Source organism: Oncorhynchus masou, unplaced genomic scaffold, assembly GCF_036934945.1.
Source record: "Oncorhynchus masou masou isolate Uvic2021 unplaced genomic scaffold, UVic_Omas_1.1 unplaced_scaffold_1830, whole genome shotgun sequence".
In the NCBI taxonomy this organism is placed as follows: Eukaryota; Metazoa; Chordata; class Actinopteri; order Salmoniformes; family Salmonidae; genus Oncorhynchus; species Oncorhynchus masou.
Genome location: NW_027016740.1, coordinates 1 through 18,296, shown reverse-complemented (window position 1 = coordinate 18,296; position 18,296 = coordinate 1). Strand labels below are relative to the sequence as shown.

Below are 18,296 nucleotides of genomic sequence, written 5' to 3'. Positions count from 1 at the left end.
CTGTCTGTCTGTCTGTCTGTCTGTCTGTCTGTCTGTCTGTCTGTCTGTCTGTCTGTCTGTCTGTCTGTCTGTCTGTCTGTCTGTCTGTCTGTCTGTCTGTCTGTCTGTCTGTCTGTCTGTCTGTCTGTCTGTGTGTGTGTGTGTGTGTGTGTGTGTGTGTGTGTGTGTGTGTGTGTGTCTGTCTCTCTGTCTATGTGTGTGTGTGTGTGTGTGTCTCTGTCTGTCTGTCTGTGTGTGTGTGTGTCTGTCTCTCTGTGTGTGTGTGTGTGTGTGTGTGTGTGTCTGTCTCCGTGTGTGTGTGTGTGTCTGTCTCTGTGTGTGTCTCTGTCTTTCTGTCTGTGTGTGTGTGTGTGTTATTGACTGGCATTACTCTGGAGCCGTGTGTGTGTGTGTGTGTGTGTGTGTGTGTGTGTGTGTCTGTGTGTGTGTGTCTGTCTGTCTCCGTGTGTGTGTCTGTCTCTCTGTGTGTGTCTCTGTCTTTCTGTCTGTGTGTGTGTGTTATTGACGTGGCATTACTCTGGAGCCCTGTGTGTGTGTGTCTGTCTCTGTGTGTGTCTCTGTCTTTCTGTCTGTGTGTGTGTGTGTGTGTGTTATTGACGTGGCATTACTCTGGAGCCCTGTGTGTGTGTATGTGTTAGCTGCTCTTGACACCTCATGCTTGGGTGCACCTAGATATTATCTCACTCCCTGTGCTAGTCAGTCGTATGAAAGACAGACCTGAGTCTGGGGGATAGGGGCAGGGCGAGGGACAAAATAAAACAAGTTACTTTGTCCCAAAACCCTGGAATGTGGAAACGAGGGTAATATTTCCCTCCCTGGTCAGTTGTGTAGAACCATTCTACATCCACTGTAAATGGAACCTTGTTGAATCATTTTTAAAAGCTGCAAGTCAGACGGAAACCGGGACCAATTTCTATCTGAAAACAAGGAGCCCTTCTCCTGTAAGAGTCAGGCGGCTGTGGGCTGGAAGCCTGCTAAGGCCCGCCTCTCTGTGGGCTGGAAGCCTGCCAAGGCCCGCCTCTCTGTGGGCTGGAAGCCTGCTGCGGCACACCTCTCTGTGGGCTGGAAGCCTGCTGGCCCGCTGCTCTGCGGGCTGGAAGCCTGCTACGGCCCGCTGCTCTGTGGGCTGGAAGCCTGCTCGGCCCGCTGCTCTGTGGGGTTGGAAGCCTGCTACGGCCCGCTCTGTGGGCTGGAAGCCTGCTACGGCCCGCCTCTGTGGGCTGGAAGCCTGCTAAGGCCCGCCTCTGTGGGCTGGAAGCCTGCTACGGCACACCTCTCTGTGGGCTGGAAGCCTGCTACGGCCCGCTGCTCTGCGGGCTGGAAGCCTGCTACGGCCCGCTGCTCTGTGGGCTGGAAGCCTGCTGGCCCGCCTCTGTGGGCTGGAAGCCTGATACGGCCCGCCTCTGTGGGCTGGAAGCCTGCTGGCCCGCTGCTCTGTGGGCTGGAAGCCTGCTACGGCCCGCTGCTCTGCGGGGCTGAAGCCTGTCCCGGCCCCGCCTCTGCGGGCTGGAAGCCTGATACGGCCCGCTGCTCTGTGGGCTGGAAGGCTGATACGGCCCACCTCTCTGTGGGCTGGAAGGCTGATACGGCCCGCCTCTCTGTGGGCTGGAAGCCTGATACGGCCCGCCACTCTGTGGGCTGGAAGGCTGATACGGCCCGCTGCTCTGTGGGCTGGAAGCCTGATACGGCCCGCTGCTCTGTGGGCTGGAAGCCTGATACGGCCCGCTGCTCTGTGGGCTGGAAGGCTGATACGGCCCGCTGCTCTGTGGACTGGAAGCCTGCTACGGCCCGCTGCTCTGTGGGCTGGAAGCCTGCTCGGCCCGCTGCTCTGTGGGCTGGAAGCCTGCTACGGCCCGCTGCTCTGCGGGCTGGAAGCCTGCTACGGCCCGCTGCTCTGCGGGCTGGAAGCCTGCTACAGCCCACTGCTCTGTGGGCTGGAAGCCTGATACGGCCCGCTGCTCTGTGGGCTGGAAGCCTGCTACGGCCCGCTGCTCTGTGGGCTGGAAGGCTGATACGGCCCGCCTCTCTGTGGGCTGGAAGCCTGATACGGCCCGCCTCTCTGCGGGCTGGAAGCCTGCTACGGCCCGCTGCTCTGTGGGCTGGAAGCCTGCTACGGCCCGCTGCTCTGCGGGCTGGAAGCCTGATACGGCCCGCCTCTCTGCGGGCTGGAAGCCTGATACGGCCCGCTGCTCTGTGGGCTGGAAGGCTGATACGGCCCACCTCTCTGTGGGCTGGAAGGCTGATACGGCCCGCCTCTCTGTGGGCTGGAAGCCTGATAAGGCCCGCCTCTCTGTGGGCTGGAAGCCTGATACGGCCCGCCTCTCTGTGGGCTGGAAGGCTGATACGGCCCGCTGCTCTGTGGGCTGGAAGCCTGATACGGCCCGCTGCTCTGTGGGCTGGAAGCCTGTCGGCCCGCTGCTCTGTGGGCTGGAAGCCTGCTGCGGCCCGCTGCTCTGTGGGCTGGAAGCCTGCTACGGCCCGCTGCTCTGTGGGCTGGAAGCCTGCTACGGCCCCGCTGCTCTGCGGGCTGGAAGCCTGCTGGCCCGCTGCTCTGCGGGCTGGAAGCCTGCTACAGCCCACTGCTCTGTGGGCTGGAAGCCTGTACGGCCCGCTGCTCTGTGGGCTGGAAGCCTGATACGGCCCGCCTCTGTGGGCTGGAAGCCTGATACGGCCCGCCTCTCTGTGGGCTGGAAGCCTGTACGGCCCGCCTCTCTGTGGGCTGGAAGCCTGATACGGCCCGCTGCTCTGTGGGCTGGAAGCCTGATACGGCCCGCCTCTCTGTGGGCTGGAAGCCTGATACGGCCCGCCTCTCTGTGGGCTGGAAGCCTGATCGGCCCGCCTCTCTGTGGGCTGGAAGCCTGTGTGGCCCGCCTCCTGTGGGCTGGAAGCCTGATACGGCCCGCCTCTCTGTGGGCTGGAAGCCTGCTGCGGCCCGCCTCTCTGTGGGCTGGAAGCCTGCTACGATGCTCTGTGGGCTGGAAGCCTGCTACGGCCCGCCTCTCTGTGGGCTGGAAGCCTGTACGACCCGCTGCTCTGTGGGCTGGAAGCCTGATACGGCCCGCCTCTGGTCTCTGTAGTATTCCCTCCTGTTGAGGCCTCTCCTCACTTGGCAACGTGCACCTTTGTAACATGACAGTTTAACATTGTACTCTGTTCCATTTGTTCCTCGAACCTGAATAGCAGACTTGTGGAATCGAGTTACACATTTGATTAAACTTGTAGCCTCAAGACGCGACAATGACTTGAGACTGACTTTAAATTATCTGGCCAGGTTTGGTAACGTTTTGTCACTAATTTTGTGGCACAGAGACTCCATGGCTTTACTCTATGCAGCCAGACTCCATGGCTTTACTCTCTATGCAGCCAGACTCCATGGCTTTACTCTCTATGCAGCCAGACTCTATGGCTTTACTCTCTATGCAGCCAGACTCCATGGCTTTACTCTCTATGCAGCCAGACTCCATGGCTTTACTCTCTATGCAGCCAGACTCCATGGCTTTACTCTCTATGCAGCCAGACTCCATGGCTTTACTCTCTATGCAGCCAGACTCCATGGCTTTTTACTCTCTATGCAGCCAGACTCCATGGCTTTACTCTCTATGCAGCCAGACTCCATGGCTTTACTCTCAGCCAGACTATGGCAGCCAGACTCCATGGCTTTACTCTATGCAGCCAGACTCCATGGCTTTACTCTCTATGCAGCCAGACTCCATGGCTTTACTCTCTATGCAGCCAGACTCCATGGCTTTACTCTCTATGCAGCCAGACTCCATGGCTTTAATCTCTATGCAGCCAGACTCCATGGCTTTACTCTCTATCTATGCAGCCAGACTCCATGGCTTTACTCTCTATGCAGCCAGACTCCATGGCTTTACTCTCTATGCAGCCAGACTCCATGGCTTTACTCTATGCAGCCAGACTCCATGGCTTTACTCTCTATGCAGCCAGACTCCATGGCTTTACTCTGTGCAGCCAGACTCATGGCTTTACTCTCTATGCAGCCAGACTCCATGGCTTTACTCTCTATGCAGCCAGACTCCATGGCTTTAATCTCTATGCAGCCAGACTCCATGGCTTTACTCTCTATGCAGCCAGACTCCAGGCTTTACTCTCTATGCAGCAGACTCCATGGCTTTACTCTCTATGCAGCCAGACTCCATGGAACTCTCTATGCAGCCAGACTCCATGGCTTTACTCTCTATGCAGCCAGACTCCATGGCTTTACTCTCTATGCAGCCAGACTCCATGGCTTTACTCTCTATGCAGCCAGACTCCATGGCTTTACTCTCTATGCAGCCAGACTCCATGGCTTTAATCTCTATGTAGCCAGACTCCATGGCTTTACTCTCTATGCAGCCAGACTCCATGGCTTTACTCTCTATGCAGCCAGACTCCATGGCTTTTACTCTCTATGCAGCCAGACTCCATGGCTTTACTCTGGCTATGCAGCCAGACTCCATGGCTTTACTCTCTATGCAGCCAGACTCCATGGCTTTAATCTCTATGTAGCCAGACTCCATGGCTTTAATCTCTATGCAGCCAGACTCCATGGCTTTAATCTCTATGTAGCCAGACTCCATGGCTTTAATCTCTATGCAGCCAGACTCCATGGCTTTACTCTCTATGCAGCCAGACTCCATGGCTTTACTCTCTATGCAGCCAGACTCCATGGCTTTAATCTCTATGTAGCCAGACTCCATGGCTTTAATCTCTATGTAGCCAGACTCCATGGCTTTACTCTCTATGCAGCCAGACTCCATGGCTTTACTCTCTATGCAGCCAGACTCCATGGCTTTACTCTCTATGCAGCCAGACTCCATGGCTTTACTCTCTATGCAGCCAGACTCCATGGCTTTACTCTCTATGCAGCCAGACTCCATGGCTTTAATCTCTATGTAGCCAGACTCCATGGCTTTAATCTCTATGCAGCCAGACTCCATGGCTTTAATCTCTATGTAGCCAGACTCCATGGCTTTAATCTCTATGCCAGACTCCATGGCTTTAGCCAGACTCCATGGCTTTACTCTATGCAGCCAGACTCCATGGCTTTATGCAGCCAGACTCCATGGCTTTATGCTATGTAGCCAGACTCCATGGCTTTACTCTCTATGCAGCCAGACTCCATGGCTTTAATCTCTATGCAGCCAGACTCCATGGCTTTACTCTCTATGCAGCCAGACTCCATGGCTTTACTCTCTATCTCTACTGCAGCCAGACTCCATGGCTTTACTATCTATGCAGCCAGACTTCATGGCTTTACTCTCTATGCAGCCAGACTCCATGGCTTTACTCTCTATGCAGCCAGACTCCATGGCTTTACTCTCTATGCCAGCCATGGCTTTACTATCTATGCAGCCAGACTTCATGGCTTTACTCATGCATCCATGGCTTTACTCTCTATTCAGCCAGACTCCATGGCTTTACTCTCTATGCAGCCAGACTCCATGGCTTTACTCTCTACAGCCAGACTCCATGGCTTTACTCTATGCAGCCAGACTCCATGGCTTTACTCTCTATGCAGCCAGACTCCATGACTTTACTCTATGCAGCCAGACTCCATGGCTTTACTCTCTATGCAGCCAGACTCCATGGCTTTACTCTCTATGCAGCCAGACTCCATGGCTTTACTCTCTATGCAGCCAGACTCCATGGCTTTACTCTCTATGCAGCCAGACTCCATGGCTTTACTCTCTATGCAGCCAGACTCCATGGCTTTAATCTCTATGTAGCCAGAGACAGTCGTCGCAGAATCGCCCTTCCAAAAAAACAAAAACATTTGACAGATTGGCTTGTGAAATGCACACTCGGTCCTCTGATTGGACCAGCAAACTGTCACTCAACACATGCAGGGTGAGCTAATGATAGCTTATTTGCTGTTCAGCTATACGATCAGGTGTCATGCAAAACATATAACTAACTATACAGTTGTGGCCAAAAGTTTTGAGAACGCCAAAAAATATTAATTTCCACAAAGTTTGCTTCTTCTGTGTCTTTTGATATTTTTGTCAGATGTAATCATACTTCAGTATTCCATGGTAACAAGTGTTTAAGTGTCAAAGGCTTTTATTGATAATTACATGAAGTTGATGCAAAGAGTGAATATTTGCAGTGTTGACCCTTCTGTTTCAAGTCGCAATGGTGGGTAGTATATGGGGCTTTGGTGACAAAACGGATTGCACTGTGATAGACTGCATCCAATTTGTTGAGTAGGGTATTGGAGGCTATTTTGTAAATGACATCGCCAAAGTCGAGGATTGGTAGGATGGTCAGTTTTACAAGGTTATGTTTGGCAGCATGAGTGAAGGATGCTTTGTTGCAAAATAGGAAGCCAATTCTAGATATAACTTTGGATTGGAGATGTTTGATATGGGTCTGGAAGGAGAGTTTACAGTCTAACCAGACACCTAAGTATTTGTAGTTGTCCACGTATTCTAAGTCAGAGCCGTCCAGAGTAGTGATGTTGGACAGGCGGGTCGGTGCGGGTAGCGATCGGTTGAAGAGCATGCATTTAGTTTTACTTGCATTTAAGAGCAATTGGAGGCCACGGAAGGAGAGTTGTATGGCATTGAAGCTTGCCTGGAGGGTTGTTAACCTGTTGAAACTCTGGGGGCACTATATCATTTTTGGATAAAAAGACGTGCCCGTTTTAAGCGCAATATTTTGTCACAAAAAGATGCTTGACTATGCATATAATTGGTAGCTTTGGAAAGAAAACACTCTGACGTTTCCAGAACTGCAAAGATATTTTCTGTGCGTGCCCTAGAACGTGAGCTACAGGCAAAACCAAGATGAAACGGCATCCAGGAAATGAGCAGGATTTTTGAGGCTCAGTTTTCCATTGTCTCCTTATATGGCTGTGAATGCGAGAGGAGTGAGTCTGCCCTTTCTGTCGTTTCCCCAAGGTGTCTGCAGCATTGTGACGTATTTGTAGGCATATCATTGGAAGATTGACCATAAGAGACCACATTTACCAGGTGTCCGCCCGGTGTCCTGCGCCGAAATTGGTGCGCAAAAGTCAGCTGCAAGTATTTTTCCACAGAATTCAGAGAAGAATGCAGGCTTCCACGAACGATATATCAATGAAGAGATATGTGAAAAAACACCTTGAGGATTGATTCCAAACAACGCTTGCCATGTTTCGGTCGATATTATGGAGTTAATTCGGAAAAAGTTTGACGTTGTAGGTGACTGAATTTTCGGTTCGTTTCGGTAGCCAAATGTGATGTACAAAACGGAGCGATTTCTCCTACACAAAGACGCTTTCAGGAAAAACTGCACATTTGGTATGTAACTGAGAGTCTCCTCATTGAAAACATCCGAAGCTCTTCAAAGGTAAATGATTTTATTTATTTGGTTATCTGGTTTTTGTGAAAATGTTGCATGCTAAATGCTACTCAAAATGCTAAGCTAGCTTAGCATACTCTTACACAAATTAGTGAATTGCTATGGTTCAAAAGCATATTTTGAAAATCTGAGATGACAGTGTTGTTAAGAAAAGGCTAAGCTTGAGAGTAGGCGCATTATTTTCATTTTATTTGCGATTTTCAGAAATCGTTAATGTTACATTATGCTAATGAGCTTCAGGCTATAACTGTATACAGGTTTTTTTCATAGCCAAACGTGAACAAAACGGAGCGATTTGTCCTACACAAATAATATTTTTTTGAAAAACTGCACATTTGCTATGTAACTGAGAGTCTCCTCATTGAAAAAATCCAAAGCTCTTCAAAGGTAAATGATTTTATTTATTTGGTTATCTGGTTTTTGTGAAAATGTTGCGTGCTAAATGCTACTCAAAATGCTAAGCTAGCTTAGCATACTCTTAAACAAATTACTGAATTGCTATGGTTCAAAAGCATATTTTGAAAATCTAAGATGACAGTGTTGTTAAGAAAAGGCTAAGCTTGAGAGTAGGCGCATTATTTTCATTTTATTTGCGATTTTAAGAAATCGTTAACGTTGCGTTATGCTAATGAGCCTGAGGCTTTAGTCACGATCCCGGATCCGGGATGGGGAGTTTCAAGAAGTTAACACAGTGTCCAAAGAAGGGCCAGAAGTATACAGAATGGTGTCGTCTGCGTAGAGGTGGATCAGAGACTCACCAGCAGCAAGAGCGACCTCATTGATGTATACAGAGAAGAGAGTCGGTCCAAGAATTGAACCCTGTGGCACCCCCATAGAGACTGCCAGAGGTCCGGACAGCAGACCCTCCGATTTGACAACTCACCAGCAGCAAGAGCGACCTCATTGATGTATACAGAGAAGAGAGTCGGTCCAAGAATTGAACCCTGTGGCACCCCCATAGAGACTGCCAGAGGTCCGGACAGCAGACCCTCCGATTTGACACACTGAACTCTATCAGAGAAGTAGTTGGTGAACCAGGCGAGGCAATCATTTGAGAAACCAAGGCTGTCGAGTCTGCCGATGAGGATGTGGTGATTGACAGAGTCGAAAGCCTTGGCCAGATCAATGAATACGGCTGCACAGTAATGTTTCTTATCGATGGCGGTTAAGATATCGTTTAGGACCTTGAGCGTGGCTGAGGTGCACCCATGACCAGCTTTGAAACCAGATTGCATAGCAGAGCCTCCTCTGAGCCTATGGTGAGATTCAAAATGGTTGGTAATCTGTTTGTTGACTTGGCTTTCAAAGACCTTAGAAAGACATGGTAGGATAGATACAGGTCTGTAGCAGTTTGGGTCAAGAGTGTCTCCCCCTTTGAAGAGGGGGATGACCGCAGCTGCTTCCCAATCTTTGGGAATCTCAGACGACACGAAAGAGAGGTTGAACAGGCTAGTAATAGGGGTGGCAACAATTTCGGCAGATAATTTTAGAAAGAAATGGTCCAGATTGTCTAGCCCGGCTGATTTGTAGGGGTCCAGATTTTGCAGCTCTTTCAGAACATCAGCTGGACGGATTTGGGAGAAGGAGAAATGGGGAAGGCTTGGGCGAGTTGCTGTGGGGGATGCAGTGCTGTTGACCGGGGTAGGAGTAGCCACGTGAAAAGCATGGCCAGCCGTAGAAAAATGCTTATTGAAATTCTCAATTATGGTGGATTTATCAGTGGTGACAGTGTTTCCTATCTTCAGTGCAGTGGGCAGCTGGGAGGAGGTGTTCTTATTCTCCATGGACTTTACAGTGTCCCAGAACTTTTTTGAGTTAGTGTTGAAGGAAGCAAATTTCTGCTTGAAAAAGCTAGCCTTGGCTTTTCTAACTGCCTGTGTATAATGGTTTCTAGCTTCCCTGAACAGCTGCATATCACGGGGCTGTTCGATGCTAATGCAGAATGCCATAGGACGTTTTTGTGTTGGTTAAGGGCAGTCAGGTCTGGGGAGAACCAAGGGCTATATCTGTTCCTGGTTCTAAATTTCTTAAATGGGGCATGTTTATTTAAGATGGTTAGGAAGTCATTTAAAAAATATATCCAGGCATCCTCTACTGACGGGATGAGATCAATATCCTTCCAGGATACCCCGGCCAGGTCTATTAGAAAGGCCTGCTCGCTGAAGTGTTTCAGGGAGCGTTTTACAGTGATGAGTGGAGGTCGTTTGACCGCTGACCCATTACGGATGCAGGCAATGAGGCAGTGATCGCTGAGATCTTGGTTGAAGACAGCAGAGGTGTATTTAGAGGGCAAGTTGGTTAGGATGATATCTATGAGGGTGCACGTGTTTAAGGCTACCTGGTAGATTCATTGATAATTTGTGTGAGTGTTACGTTCCCCAGTTTATGTGTTGTAGTTTGTATGTTTGCATGTGTTTATTTCAGGAAATGGCTTCCTGAAATCCATGATTGGTCGACTCCAGGGCTAATTGGAGAGCTGACCCCGCCCCCTCGTCAAGACGCAGCTGTCTCCAATTACCTATACCAGAAGCTATATAAAAGCCAGTGTTCTGTGCAGGAGGAGAGAATTTTGCTGGAAGTAGATTTGCTAGAGAGAATTTTGCTGGAGGTAGATTTGCTAGAGAGTTTTGCTGGGAGGTCATTGCAGATATTTTGCTAGAGATTTTGCTGGGAGTTCATTGCTGAGAGTTGGTATGTTTAGTGAGTTTGTTGCTCAGATAGAGCTTATTTGACATCCTTTGTTTCTTAGTTAGTTTGCGAAAATTGTTTAATATTCTGCTTCATTTGTTCCCAGGGGGAAGGGAAAGGCACCTAGGAGTGCTTAGGCAAGAGGCCCGCGAGCATACATATACCCGTAGCATATTCGCTGTCTAGGCACACTAGGTAAGACCTGGGCGGACCACCCCCTTGTATTTTGGTTAGGGCACCAGGTGGTGCTAAATTAGGTAAGTAGTGGGTAGGCAGGTAAGATAGGAGAGGGGGGGGGGCTTTGAGATTTACTTTCTTTGCTTTGGTTCCGTCCAGCCCCTTTTCCCCATATTACCGTGTAAAGGAATAAAGTCCTTGTAAACGGTACCACATTCTGCCTGTTGTCATCCTTACTCGCACCTACAGGCCATACCTTTTTCACTTCACGGAGAGTTTAGTTGTAGAAGGGTGTTGCGTTCCCTCTTCATAGAGGCATGCGTAACATAATGGGGGAGGTGTGATGGAGCCCCCATTATGTTACGCACGCCTCTATGAAGAGGGAACGTAACAGTGAGATTGAGGGCATCAAATTTAGATTGTAGGATGGCTGGGGTGTTAAGCATGTTCCAGTTTAGGTCGCCTAGCAGCACGAGCTCTGAATATAGATGGGTGGCAATCAGTTCACATATGGTGTCCATAGCACAGCTGGGGGCAGAGGGTGGTCTATAGCAGGCGGCAACGGTGAGAGACTTGTTTTTAGAGAGGTGGATTTTTAAAAGTAGAAGTTCAAATTGTTTGGGTACAGACCTGGATAGTAGGACAGAACTCAGGCTCCTTGCAGTAGATTGCAACACCGCCCCCTTTGGCAGTTCTATCTTGTCTGAAAATGTTGTAGTTTGGAATTAAAATTTCAGAATTTTTGGTGGTCTTCCTAAGCCAGGATTCAGACACAGCTAGAACATCCGGGTTGGCAGAGTGTGCTAATGCAGTGAATAGAACAAACTTAGGGAGGAGGCTTCTAATGTTAACATGCATGAAACCAAGGCTATTACGGTTACAGAAGTCGTCAAAAGAGAGCGCCTGGGGAATAGGAGTGGAGCTAGGCACTGCAGGGCCTGGATTCACCTCTACATCGCCAGAGGAACAGAGGAGGAGTAGAATAAGGGTGCGGCTAAAAGCAATAAGAATTGGTCGTCTAGAACGTCTGGAACAGAGAGTAAAAGGAGGTTTCTGGGGGCGATAAAATAGCATCAAGGTATAATGTACAGACAAAGGTATGGTAGGATGTGAATACAGTGGAGGTGCATGCTTAGTCGAGTGATCAAAAGGGTCCGGTGGATGGAGAGGTTGGTTGGGGGGTCACAGCGATTTAGACAGCTAGCCAGGCCATCGGTAGCAAGCTAGCATAGGATGGACGTCTGTTATTAGCCACCTCTTGCGTTCCGTCAGTAGATTAGTGGGGTTCCGTGTGGTAGAGGGGATCTTGCTGGCTACTCTGCTGGCTACTCTGCTAGCAGCTTGCTGGCTACTCTGCTAGCAGCTTGCTGGCTACTCTGCTAGCAGCTTGCTGGCTACTCTGCTAGCATCTGCTAGCATCTTGCCGGCTACTCTGCTAGCATCTTGCCGGCTACTCTGCTAGCATCTTGCCGGCTACTCTGCTAGCATCTTGCCGGCTACTCTGCTAGCATCTTGCCGGCTACTCTGCTAGCATCTTGCCGGCTACTCTGCTAGCATCTTGCCGGTTACTCTGCTAGCAGCTTGCTAGCTAGCCGGCTAAAGACAGCAAGCAAGCTAACTTTTTTTGCTTCCCACATCCCCATGTGAAATAATTGATATTTAAATAATATACAACATCACCCCAGTTTGATATGCTGCTTGAATGCATTTGGTTCCATATCAGCAAAAAACAAATAGAATGTCATCATTTTTTTCTCTCGGTGATACAGCAAATACCATTTCAAAATAGCCTAGAATCGGGTAGTTATTACTTCTAAACAAAATACCTTTTTTTAAACGGAGAAGGGGTGGACTTAAAAAAGGCTGCAATGTTGGCTTGACTTCTTTTCGTGGAACATTCGCTGAGATTATATTTAGTTGTCGATGCAAAATAGGTTGCCCAGCTAAACCAAGTCCAAGCTATCTTTAAATTCAAGTGAAACAGATAAGTCATCTGTCGTCTCGTCGACCGCTGAAACCAGGTCAATAACTCTACGCCCAGTCCTATTGATTAGGGTTTGTCCTTTAATGTGACTTCACCCAGTTTATCAAGACATTTACCATTACGTTATGTAGTTAAAGATTGTTAAAACCAAAAAGTCAAAATGATTGTATGGTTGTACAACTCATGCGTTAATACATACATGGCTGTCTCCGGGGAACATTTCTCAAGTTTAATTCTATTTATTATCTGCATGAAATATTGACCGTCGGCCCTCCTTGACCTCCATACCGGTCGTTCTCTAGTCGGCAGGACTACGTAACGCAAAGGAGCCGCGCATTTTGTGACGTAAAATGACATTCACGTACATAGTCTGCTTAAGCTCTGTTTCTCGCTTTAGTTGTCTGTATATATATATATATATATGTGTGTGTGTTCCATGACTTCAGCAGTCAGACCGTGGAGTTACGCAGCGCAGCAGTGTACCAGAATGTGGTGGTGGTTAGATCTCTCTATTGTACAGAGAGGTTATATAGCTGTAACTACAACCTCTGCCAACTGAACAACAGAGAGGAGGAGCAGAGCCAAGATGGCTGATGAAATTATACTCTGTTGTTCTACTTGGTGCTTTCTGTGTTGTGTGTGTGTGTGTGTGTGTGCAGGGGCTGACTTAGTAATTTGGAGGCCCCATGCAGAGGCCTGTGTGAGTAATGAGCATATGTTGCACAACCCAGGGGTAGAAAGCTTTTAGAGATCTATACACAGTAGGACTGTAAAAAGGTATTCTAACATGTATTGACTGAGGTGATTGAATTACTTATCTAATTAAGATATTAGTGCTTTATCTTTTTCTTTGAATTTTTCTTCCACTTTGACTGAGTATTTTGTGTAAATTGTTGACAAAAAATATAAAATAAAATCCTACTCTGTAACACAAACTAAATGGAACATGTAACATAGGCGTGAATACTTCCTGAAGACACCGTTCATTGTCTGGAGGCTTTTCTTGGCAACAATGTGGTCTCATTAAGCAGGTGGCAGGGCATAGTGGCATAGTGACATAGTGGCATAGACGCAGGGCATAGTGGCATGGCATAGTGGAGTAGTGGCATAGTGGCAGGGCATAGTGGCATAGTGGCAGGGCATAGTGGCATAGTGGCAGGGCATAGTGGCAGGGCATAGTGGCATAGTGGAAGGGCATAGTGGCATAGTGGAGTAGTGGCATAGTGGCAGGGCATAGTGGCATAGTGGAAGGGCATAGTGGCAGGGCATAGTGGCATAGTGGAGTAGTGGCATAGTGGCATTGTAGCATAGTGGCATAGTGGCATAGTGGCAGGGCATAGTGACAGGGCATAGTGGCATAGTGGCAGGGCATAGTGGCATAGTGGCAGGGCATAGTGGCAGGGCATAGTGGCATAGTGGCAGGGCATAGTGGCATAGTGGAGTAGTGGCATAGTGGCGTAGTGGCATAGTGGCATAGCGACAGAGTGGCATAGTGGCATAGCGACATAGTGGCATAGTGCCAGGGCATAGTGGCATAGTGGCAGGGCATAGTGGCATAGTAGCAGGGTATAGTGGCATAGTGACATAGTGGCATAGTGGCAGGGCATAGTGGCAGGGCATAGTGACAGTGGCATAGTGGCAGGGCATAGTGGCATAGTAGCAGGGCATAGTAGCATAGTGGCAGGGCATAGTGGCAGGGCATAGTGGCAGGGCATAGTTGCAGGGCATAGTGGCAGGGCATAGTGGCAGGACATAGTGGCAGGGCATAGTGGCAGGGCATAGTGGCAGGGCATAGTGGCAGGACATAGTGGCAGGACATAGTGGCAGGACATAGTGGCAGGGCATAGTGGCATAGTGACATGGCCAGGCATAGTGGCAGGGCATAGTGGCAGGGCATAGTGGCAGGGCATAGTGGCAGGACATAGTGGCAGGACATAGTGGCAGGGCATAGTGACATGGCCAGGCATAGTGGCAGGGCATAGTGGCAGGGCATAGTGGCAGGGCATAGTGGCAGGGCATAGTGGCAGGGCATAGTGGCAGGCATAGTGGCAGGCATAGTGGCAGGGCATAGTGGCAGGGGGCAGGGCATAGTGGCAGGGCATAGTGGCAGGGCATAGTGGCAGGGCATAGTGGCAGGGCATAGTGGCAGGGCATAGTGGCAAAGTGGCAGGGCATAGTGGCAGGGCATAGTGACAGAGTATAGTGGCATAGTGACATAGTGGCATAGTGACAGGGCATAGTGACAGGGCATAGTGGCCAGGCATAGTGACAGGGCATAGTGACAGGGCATAGTGGCATAGTGACAGGGCATAGTGACAGGGCATAGTGGCAGGGCATAGTGGCAGGGCATAGTGGCAGGACACAGTGGCAGGGCATAGTGGCAGGGCATAGTGGCAGGGCATAGTGACAGTGGCATAGTGGCAGGGCATAGTGGCATAGTAGCATAGTGGCAGGGCATAGTGGCAGGGCATAGTTGCAGGGCATAGTTGCAGGGCATAGTGGCAGGGCATAGTGGCAGGACATAGTGGCAGGACATAGTGGCAGGGCATAGTGGCAGGGCATAGTGGCAGGGCATAGTGGCAGGGCATAGTGGCAGGACATAGTGGCAGGACATAGTGGCAGGACATAGTGGCAGGACATAGTGGCAGGGCATAGTGGCATAGTGACATGGCCAGGCATAGTGGCAGGGCATAGTGGCAGGGCATAGTGGCAGGACATAGTGGCAGGACATAGTGGCAGGACATAGTGGCAGGACATAGTGGCAGGGCATAGTGGCAGGGCATAGTGGCAGGGCATAGTGACATGGCCAGGCATAGTGGCAGGGCATAGTGACAGGGCATAGTGGCAGGGCATAGTGACAGGGCATAGTGGCAGGGCATAGTGGCATAGTGACAGGGCATAGTGGCCAGGCATAGTGGCATAGTGACAAGGCATAGTGACAGGGTATAGTGGCATAGTGACAGGGCATAGTACAATAGTGACAGGACATAGTGACAGGGCATAGTGGCAGGGCATAGTGACAGGGCATAGTGGCCAGGCATAGTGGCAGGGCATAGTGGCATAGTGACAGGGCATAGTGGCCAGGCATAGTGGCATAGTGACAGGGCATAGTGACATAGTGACAAGGCATAGTGACAGGGTATAGTGGCATAGTGACAGGGCATAGTGGCATAGTGACAGGACATACTGACAGGGCATAGTGGCATAGTGACAGGGCATAGTGGCCAGGCATAGTGGCAGAGCATAGTGGCATAGTGGCCAGGCATAGTGGCAGAGCATAGTGGCATAGTGGCCAGGAATAGTGGCATGGCATAGTGACATAGTGGCATAGTGGCAGGGCACCTCCCCCCATTTCCTTTGAAACTTCGAGTGGCACATGGGGGGGGCTCGAGTGGCACATGGGGGGGGGGGCTCGAGTGGCACATGGGGGGGGGCTCGAGTGGCACATGGGGGGGGGGCCTCAAGCGGATACATTACTTTAAAAAAAATGATTACGAGTATCATTATTTATAATGCCCAGCTTACGAGGGCCCTTGATGTGAGGCCTGAGGCAATTGCCTCTACTGTGCAATTACATTTACATTTAAGTCATTTAGCAGACGCTCTTATCCAGAGCGACTTACAAATTGGGTAATGGTAAGTACGCCTCTGTGAGTCAAATCAAATTAAATGTTTACTTATGAGCCCTTAACCAACAATGCAGAGTTAAAAACTAAGTATGTGGACACTGTCAAATATCTAATTCCTAAATCATGGGTATTAATATGGAGTTGGTCCCCCCTTTGCTGCTATAACAGCCTCCGCTCTTCTGGGAAGGCTTTCCACTAGATGTTGGAACATTGCTGCTATAACAGCCTCCACTCTTCTGGGAAGGCTTTCCACTAGATGTAGGAACATTGCTGCTGTAACAGCATCCTCTCTTCTGGGAAGGCTTTCCACTAGATGTAGGAACATTGCTGTCATAACAGCCTCCACTCTTCTGGGAAGGCTTGCCACGAGATGTTGGAACATTGCTGTCATAACAGCCTCCACTCTTCTGGGAAGGCTTTCCACTAGATGTAGGAACATTGCCGCTATAACAGCCTCCACTCTTCTGGAAAGGCTTTCCACTAGATGTTGGAACATTGCTGCTATAACAGCCTCCACTCTTCTGGGAAGGCTTTCCACTAGATGTAGGAACATTGCTGCTATAACAGCATCCTCTCTTCTGGGAAGGCTTTCCACTAGATGTTGGAACATTCCTGCTGGAACTTGCTTCCATTCAGCTACAAGAGCATTAGTGAGGTCGAGCACTGATGTTGGGCGATTAGTCCTGGCTCACAGTCGGCGTTCCAATTCATCCCAAAGGAGTTTGGTGGGGTTGAGGTCAGGGCTCTATGCTGGCCAGTCAAGTTCTTCCACACCGATCGACAAACCATTTCTGTATGGACCTCTCTTTGCGCACTCGGGCATTGTCATGCTGAACCAGGAAATGGCTTTCCCCATCTGTTGCCACAAGGCAGGCAGGCAAGGGATGGCAAGCAGGCAGGCAGGGAAGTAGAGGGGAGGGCAGGCAGGGGAGGAATGTGAGTTATGTGAGCTAGGGCCCTCCACAACAGCAGCCAATCCCCTTGATAATGCACTACATCAGACCATTTAGACCAGAGAGAACTATATAGGGGATATGGTGCCCTTTCAGATACAGCCCATGACCAAGCATGGAGGGAGGGCACGACCAGCCTCCTCTGCCCAGACATCCAATCACAGGCATGGTATGTGAGGAATCCTGGGCCTCAGACGGAGCAGCAGATCCCAGTAGAGAAATACCAACGTCCAGGCAGCACATTCTCTCTCAGGCATCTGGGAATCTGCAGCATGGGGCGCTAGCTAGCTAGCGTAGCTGCCTGCTCAGCCACATGGGAATCCATCTGATGGTGCGCTAGCTAGCTAGCGTAGTTTCCTGCTCAGCCATACGGGAATCCATCTGATGGGGCGCTAGCTAGCTAGCGTAGGCGCCTGCTCAGCCACTGGTACACTAGCTAGCTAGAATAGCGCTAGCTAGCGTCAGTTTCCTGCTCAGCCACACGGAATCCATCTGATGGGGCACTAGCTAGCTAGCTAGCGTGTAGTTTCCTGCTCAGCCATACGGGAATCCATCTGATGGGGCGCTAGCTAGCTAGCGTAGTTTCCTGCTCAGCCACACGGGAATCCATCTGATGGGGCACTAGCTAGCTAGCGTAGCTGCCTGCTCAGCCACACGGGAATCCATCTGATGGGGCACTAGCTAGCTAGCGTAGCTGCCTGCTCAGCCACACGGGAATCCATCTGATGGGGCACTAGCTAGCTAGCGTAGCTGCCTGCTCAGCCACACGGGAATCCATCTGATGGGGCACTAGCTAGCTAGCGTAGCTGCCTGCTCAGCCACACGGGAATCCATCTGATGGAGCGCTAGCTAGCTACTGTGGCTACTAGAAAAGGAGGGGGAAACTCTAAACAGTTACATACAGAGATCATTTTTGGATGATATTATATTGATACCAGTCAGCTGTACCTGCGGCAAAACACTGTGGCTACCTGTCCTGTGCATTTCTCACATGGCACAGCACCCTGAACACAGAGTGAACTCCCTTTGTAGCAATTATTCAGCTTTCTGCAAAACACTTCCCCAAGAAGTCATATGTGATACATTTGGAAAATTGGACATTCCATTACGATGTCACAATGCATGTGGAGCCAAAACAAACGTCATCTGTCACTTTATCTGTGTGTGTGTGTGTGTGTGTGTGTGTGTGTGTGTGTGTGTGTGTGTGTGTGTGTGTGTGTGTGTGCGTGTGTGTGTGTGTGTGTGTGAGTGAGTATCTACTTACAGCTGTGCAGCAAACAGCCGGCTCATCTTGGCCACGTGTTGGTTGTCACAGTCTTGGTCATCGTCGTCTTGTTGGTCCTGTCCTGTGCTGAGGCTACGGCTGTGCTTCCTCTTGCTGGGGCTGATGGGTGGATGGCCCGTCCGGTGGCTATGGTTGGACACGCCAGACGATGATAAGGACATGGACTGGTGCATCATGGGATCACCTCGACGCGCTGCCTCGCCTGCACGGAGAGAAACACACAACATATAGAATGC

General features: G+C 50.0%; 1 pseudogene; it reads right to left on the bottom strand.

Moving 5' to 3' along the window:
* The window catches only part of LOC135539110 (transcription cofactor vestigial-like protein 4), a 38,258-nt pseudogene extending 20,000 nt beyond the window's left edge, over window positions 1-18,258 (bottom strand).
* Window positions 18,259-18,296: the final 38 nt, after the last annotated feature.